We start from the raw sequence: 6,962 nt of genomic DNA, 5'->3' as shown, positions 1-6,962 counted from the left end.
TCATCCATGACGTCATCGGGAGGGAGGGAAGGAGGGAAGGCGAGGAGGAGGAGGGGGGGAGAAATGCGATCCCCCTCCAAAGCAAAAGTCCCTGGGCGACCATGGCAACAGATTGCAAATGTCACTGCGCATCAGCCGCGAGGATGCTGCTAGGCTGCCTCCCCCCGGGTGGCACTGGGGGGGGGGGGACAGGGCTGTCACCCTGCGAGGGAAGGGGGGGGCTAGGGGAGCTGGGGCGTGCGGAGGAGCTGTGCTCTCCTCCACGGACCCTGGACGCCCCGAAGCTGGGGCTCCTTGGGCTGTTCCCCCCTCCTCCGGCCGGGCGGGCGGGTGCTGGTGCCTGCCCCGGGGGCGGCCAGCGGCGGCTGGAGCAGCACTGAGCCCCCGTGCAGCTGCGGCGGGGCCAGGCGCCCCAGCGACGGCCTGTTGCATCGCCCTGGGCTCCTGCGTGGGGTTTTGTCCCTGCAGCAGGGCTTTTTTTGGCAAAGGTCGGGAGAGTTGCAAAAGGTATTTGCAGCGGTTCCTACTGTCAGGCAGAGGTAGGACACCTCCAGGAGCAGAGAAGGGAAGTCCAGTCCCACCCCGGGTGATGAACCCCTTAACGGGGTGCCAAATTGGCCAGGTTTGGCTTCGAAAAGAGGCTCTGGCACCAGCTAAAGCAGGAGGGAGGGATGCCTCAATGGAAAGGTAAAGGTTTTCCTTAGTGCTGCGAAGGTCCGTGAGTGTTGCACCATGCAGACAGAGGAAGGATCTGGGCTTTGAAGGAGCCTCGTCTGCCTGAGAGCTGCCCAGCATGGTGAGAAGGGGCTGCGTGGCTGCCCCAGCACCGGGGCTACGAGTCGCGTGCCGTTTCGGGGGGGGACCCGGTGCCAAGGGCAGAGCTGCAGGGCTGGGAGCCTGTGAGTCCGGCCGAGCTGGCCTGTCACAGGAGCGCCCCACTGGGGTGCATGTGGCTTTTTCTTCTCTGAATGACACTTTATAAAAGATGCGTACTTTGCCCCCTCCATGTAAGGGGATCCAGGAGCGGCTAAGCATTAATTGAGTCTCCCTCCATGCCAGGGATGGAAATAAAAAATTGAATGAAATCCCTTTGTTCTTGGCTTAGAAAAATCAGAGAATTCGTGCTAGAAGAGCCCTTTATTTCTTCCCTCCTAAACCAAGGTTGTTCCTTTTTCACTCTGAATGGAGTCACTCAAACAAGAGAGTTTCCCTGACCGAAGTTTCCAGCTACCTGTTGCTCAAGGAGGCAGGGTGCTTCACCCTGGAAAAAATAACCGAGGCCGCTAATCTCCGAAGGGAAAGAAAATGCAAGCCAGAGATTTCTCCTGGAAGAACCATTTCACTCGAACCTGTGGAGAAACACCTTCAGGAGAGGTTAATGTAAATCCTACAGCATCCAAGCACTTGCCTCTGCTATTTCCAATGACCGCTGCATCCAGGGGCAGCGCTTACCTGGCGAGCGCTGGCCTGCATGGGCCACCGGCGCCTCCCCAGCAGCGCGGGCAGAGCAGCAGCCAAGCCGCCGGCCTCGGGCCCCGTGTGCACGTCGGCAGCTGCCGCCGCCGCCGCCGCCGCCGCCGCCGCCACCGCCGCCGCGCTGGCAGGCTTTGCAGCACCTGCTGCAAATGCAATTAGCAGCCGAGCGCCTTCTGGGAATTCAGTGCTTGAGAGGGAACGGGCTCGAGGAGGGCCGAGGATACAATGCAAGGCTGAAGTGTTCTCAGCCGCACAATGCTATTTGCACAAACTTCGCTCTCTGCAAAGCCCAAGAAAGGCAAGTTGCTTTTTCCACCTCCCCCCCGCCAGCACAACGCGTAAGTCGGGCTCAGCGTTTGGCACAGCTCGGCAGAGCGAGTGAGCTTCAGTATTTCCGAAGGCGGCTGTGAAAGGGGCCGGTGACACTGTCCACCCAAGTGTCCACCCAAGGAGGGAGTCCAGCTTTTCCCTGCTGTGATTTAATGTTCTCTGTCGCATCCTGACGGTCGCTAGGCCAGCGTGTTTGACTCGTGCAGCCCCACAACCTCCGCCGGCGCTGTCTGCGTTACACACGCTCACTAATCCCGGGCAAGCAGCATGGGATCCAGAGCTGGGAGGCTCTGGGGCAACAGCCAAAGCAAGAACAGCAGAAGGGTTCTTGCTTCAGTGACATGAGAAATCATCCAAAACAGCCCAAATCGGCTGTCGTGACTTTTTTTCAATTCACATACTGGCTCTGGAGCAACAGCCTGGAGAAGGACGTTGTGCTGCCCAGGCGATGGTGGGACTGGCCGTGCCGCGTGGGGCCAGGCTCGTGCCGCCAGCGCATGGTGGGAGCCTGCGGGGACGCCGTCAGAGCATCCCCGTGCTCTTCTCCCCAGCCACCCTGGCACTGGTTTAATGCCTCAATAAAAGACTGTCCTCCCTGCGCAGGATTCACTCATTTATGGAGAGGGTGACATATCCGATGCCGTTTGGGGTAGAAAAGGGTGATTTTCACAGGGGAGGAGCTGGAGTCTCGTAGGGACTCCAGTGAAAACCATCGCTAAGGACAGAAATCTGCAGCCTGGGACAGGGACTGCACTGTTTGCCCCAGGACCCCCTCTCAGGAGGACATTTGTGCCCCATGTAGCCTGCAGCTGAAAGAGGAAAGTGGTTCCTGAGCAGCACCAAGACGCAGGAAAGTCAGAGCCCCCGTGCACGCGCCTGAGCTCAGCCGGGGCTGCCACCCCTCCGCTGCGCTGGAGCAGGGCGTGCAGTAAAGCACAGGGCTCCTCTTCTAAATGCTTTTTCCGCTGGAAACAGCTCAGTAAGAGCCCAATCCAAGCAGCCCAGTGCTCTGCACAGCTGCCAGCAGTGCAGTAAAACCCCGTATGAGCCCCCAGCAACGTCCCGCGCCAGCCCTCGGCTCTGGGCTGGGGCTGCCCATCTCCACCGCGCTGGGCAATGCCCAGCTCCCCACCGTCCCCCAGCAGATGATGGTGGTAATGGCCGCGTGTCCCCCGACCCCACCGGCACAGGATCCTGAGTGCTGTGCCGGGCTGCCCGCGTGCCGGTCCTCGGGAAAGCTGGGCAACAGCCGGCATGAAACGTGGCAGGAGGTACAAAATCGCTCCCGGTGGAACACCCCAAGAGGGGACAAGGAGGCCCCTGTGAAGGCATCAGATGTTGTCACCTGCCACAACGGCTAAACCCATCAAGAAAAGGCATCGTTATGCTTGAGCACAGGCCCTGCGCCCCTTCCACACCCCTTCTCTCTTCAATACACAGAGATATTCTTACTCGCCAGCTTACCCTTCTGGGCACTTTCCACTGAAGCCCCGAGAAGCTCACCTTAAAGCTGTCTGCTGGTGGAAGGTGGAGAAAACTTTTCCTAAAATCTGAGAAACCACCCCTGATTTCCTTGCTCGCTGAATCCCAGTCTCCCCCTGACCCCGTCTCTTGGGCGCCTCCATCCCTTGGCCTTCAGCATGCTGGTCGGAGGCATCGCGCCAGCTCCAGCCCCACCACCCGTTGCCTCCAGGCTTCCCCAGACCCGCGCGAGCAGGGACTAACTTTGCCGCCAGCTTTGGCTAGACGCCAACCGCTGCCGAAGGCGCACGCGGTTTAGACGTGACGAGACGTATCTTACACCATGATTAACGAAACCGTTGCTGCGAGGGGCTGCTCTCCCCGCTCCGCATCGCCCCAGGCTGGCCCCGGCCGCGGGAAGACTGTGGTCCTGAAGTTATTAGCTCAGGAACCGCTAATAGCTACTGTATTAAATGGGCCTTTTGTCCGTTGAGCTGTCTTTCTGTACGTGCGCGCCCGGCTGTTGTTTTGCTGCCAGCTGCTGTGTGGTTGGATGCTCTTTGGTATTTAGTTTTATCCTATTAAGGTGGATCTCAATTAATTACGCAGGAGGGAGAGAGACAAAGAGAGGCGCCGAGGCCGGTCGTCGCCGTCTTGCAGCCGCGCTTGCGGCAGCCGGGACGCGGCGAGAAGAGCGCAAACGGCGAAAGCGCCCCGGCGGCTCGGCGGGCGAAAGCGCGGCGGGAGCGGGCGCCACGCGGTCCCACTGATCCCGCCGCTCGGCTTCGGTTTGCGGGAACGGCCTCACCCGACGCCCTCCCAGCTTTTATTTTTGTTGCCGAACGCCGGCTCACCCTGGCGCCGCGCTCCTCCGTCCGCTTTCGGTGCAGGGGAAACCCAGGGCGGCTCCGCGCTCGGCCTCCCCGCTCGCCGTGCTGTCTGGGGGCCGTTGCCTGTTTACGCGGGGCTTTTCCCTTCCCGCTGGCAGCGCCGGGGCTGCCGGGGTCCCGCGCCGCCCCGCAGCTCCCCCTCGGCGCCGCGGCGGCTCCAGGAGAGGGGGTGTCCGGAGGGGACGGGAAAGGGGAGAGCTTGGCAGGAGCCTGCCAGGGAGGGAGTTTCGGGGCTCGGCGGGGATGCCGGAGGATGCTCTCACCCGTGTCGTCCCTAACTCCCACACGCCTCGTGCCACGTCTGGCCGCTGTCGCCCACCCCTCGCGCGCTGGCGGGGCGCCGGGGAGCCGGCCGGGCCGAGGAGCCCCCGAACCTCCGCGGCACGCTGCGGTAGCGGGCGGCGCTGCGGGAAGGGGTCCCTCTCCAGCGCCTCTGCTTGCTGCACCTCCCGTGCCCAGCCCGGGCAGGGATGGCCCTGCGCGCACGGCAGTAATGCCACCAGCTGGCCACCGCGGCGGCGGCCGCTCAGGGCTGCCCAGCGCCGTTCCCAGGGCTCGCGCAGAAGGAGAGGCCTTCGGAGGGTCGGGAAGGGCCCTGCGGTCTCAGCACCGCTGTGCCGGGGCGGGGGGAGCTGGAGCCGTGGCGGGGGTCCTGGCGCCCGGCGCTGCCCAGCTCCGTCCGAGGCCTGAGCCCAGCTCGTGGCACCGAGCAGGCGCCCCGCAGCCCCCCGACACATGGCGGACGCCCCAAAACGTTGGGAGCGCCGGCCGCCCCCGGGGCTGAGCCACCTCGGCGCCCGCCGGCCCCACGTCCCTTCGCTGCGCCGCGGCGGTGCCGGGAACGCGCACCGAGCCGCTCAGCCCGGGCGGAGAGGACGGGCCGGCAGGTGGCAAATGGGGCTCAAGAGCTGCCTGACATTCTCCCTTCCTTCCCCCTCGCCTGCTCCCTTTGAAAGACAAGTGCCCTCTCGGCTCGCGCTTGGCCGCCGGCCGCTAATGCAGGGGCCGGGCGGCAGGAGAGCCGCTAAAAGCCTCGGCAGGGGCGAGCGCCCGGCTGCAGCCCAAAGCCGCCGGCAGCGGAAAGCTTTCAAGCCCTTCAGAAAGGAGCCAGCCCCGGGCGCGGGAACCGCGTGGCCGCGCTGGACATCCCGGGGGTGCCGGGGAGCGGGCAGCTCCCCGCCGGCGGGTGCAAACGCTGCACCGGGGCTTCAAGGCGGCCGAGCGGCTCCCTGCTGCCAGGCCAGCGCCGTGGCCGCCGCCGGCTCTCGCCGAGGTGCAGACGGCTCTCCGGGCCCTGCCAAACCTGCAGGGACAGTTCCCCCAGCCACACTTGTCCCTCCCGCAGGAGGATGCCTTCAAGCACGGCTTGCAGGGCACGAGCCTTCGCCGGGATGGGGGACAGGGAAAACGCAGCCCACGTCTCCACACCCAGCATCGGGGGAAGCTTTTAGGGCAGGAGGTGGTGGTCTCGGGGGCGCTGGTAGAAGACGGTGTCCCCCCCCCCACCCCGGGATGTCGCTGAATGGAGGTGCCCTGGGGAAGGAGGGTGACGCACAACTGCCCGAAGCAGCTGTGAATACAAGTGTGGGGGCACGGGGGGGGGGGGCGTCTGCGTGCGGTTTGGGGCTGCATGTGGGGCAGTGGGGCCGGATCCCCCTGACGGTGCTGAAGCAGCGAGGGAGGTACCCAGGGAACAGGGCAGTGCAGGGAGGAGAGGGGTGTCCCTCAGGGGGATGGGGGGGTGCTCGGCATGCAAGGGGTGCCTGGGTGCAGGGACGGGGTGCAGGGGATGTCCAAGAGGGTTGGGGTGCCCAGGGGGTGCAGGGATAGGGGCACGGGGATGCCATGCAGGGATGCAGGGGTACAGCGGTGCAGGGATTGGGTTCAGTGATGCAAGGGCTCAGAGGCACAGGGGTGCAGCGGTGCAGGGGTTCAGGGGCACAGGACTGCAGGGATGTGGGAGGGTGCAGAGATGGGGTTCAGGAGTGCAGAGGCACAGGGGCTCAGGAATGGGGTGCAGGGCTGCAGGGGCGCAGGGCTGCAACGGTGCAGGCGTGCAGGGGTTCAGGGTGCAGGGATGGCATGCAGGGGCTCAGGGGTGTGGGAGCTCAGGGATGCAGGGACGCAGGGGCAGGGGTGCAGAGGCTCAAGGGTGCAGGGGCTCTGGTGTGCAGGGACGCAGGGGTGCAGGGGTGCCCAGGGGGTGCAGAGGCTCAGGGGTGCATGGACTCAGGCTCGGAGTGCAGGGACTCAGGGGCGCAGGGACTCGGGGGGGTGCAGAGGTGCAGGGGCTCAGGGGCGCAGGGGTGCAGGGACTCGGGGGGGTGCAGAGGTGCAGGGGCGCAGGGGTGCAGGGACTTGGGGGGTGCAGAGGTGCAGGGGTGCAGGGGCGCAGGGGTGCAGGGACTCGGGGGGTGCAGAGGCTCAGGGGCGCAGGGGTACAGGGACTCGGGGGTGCAGAGGTGCAGGGGTGCAGGGACTCGGGGGGTGCAGAGGTGCAGGGGCACAGGGGTGCAGGGACTCGGGGGGGAGCAGGGGCTCAGGGGCTCAGGGGCGCAGGGGTGCAGGGACTCGGGGGGTGCAGAGGTGCAGGGGCGCAGGGGTGCAGGGACTCGGGGGGGCGCAGGGGTGCAGGGGCGCAGGAGTGCAGGGACTCGGGGGGTGCAGGGGTGCAGGGACTCGGGGGGGCGCAGGGGTGCAGGGGCGCAGGGGCGCAGGGACTCAGGGGGGTGCAGGGGCTCAGGGGCGCAGGGGTTGCAGGGGTGCAGGGGCGCAGGGGTGCAGGGGTGCCGGGACCCGGGGGTT

Source organism: Struthio camelus, chromosome 12 (assembly GCF_040807025.1).
Source record: "Struthio camelus isolate bStrCam1 chromosome 12, bStrCam1.hap1, whole genome shotgun sequence".
NCBI lineage: Eukaryota > Metazoa > Chordata > Aves > Struthioniformes > Struthionidae > Struthio > Struthio camelus.
Note: the sequence above shows the minus strand (reverse complement) of the source record.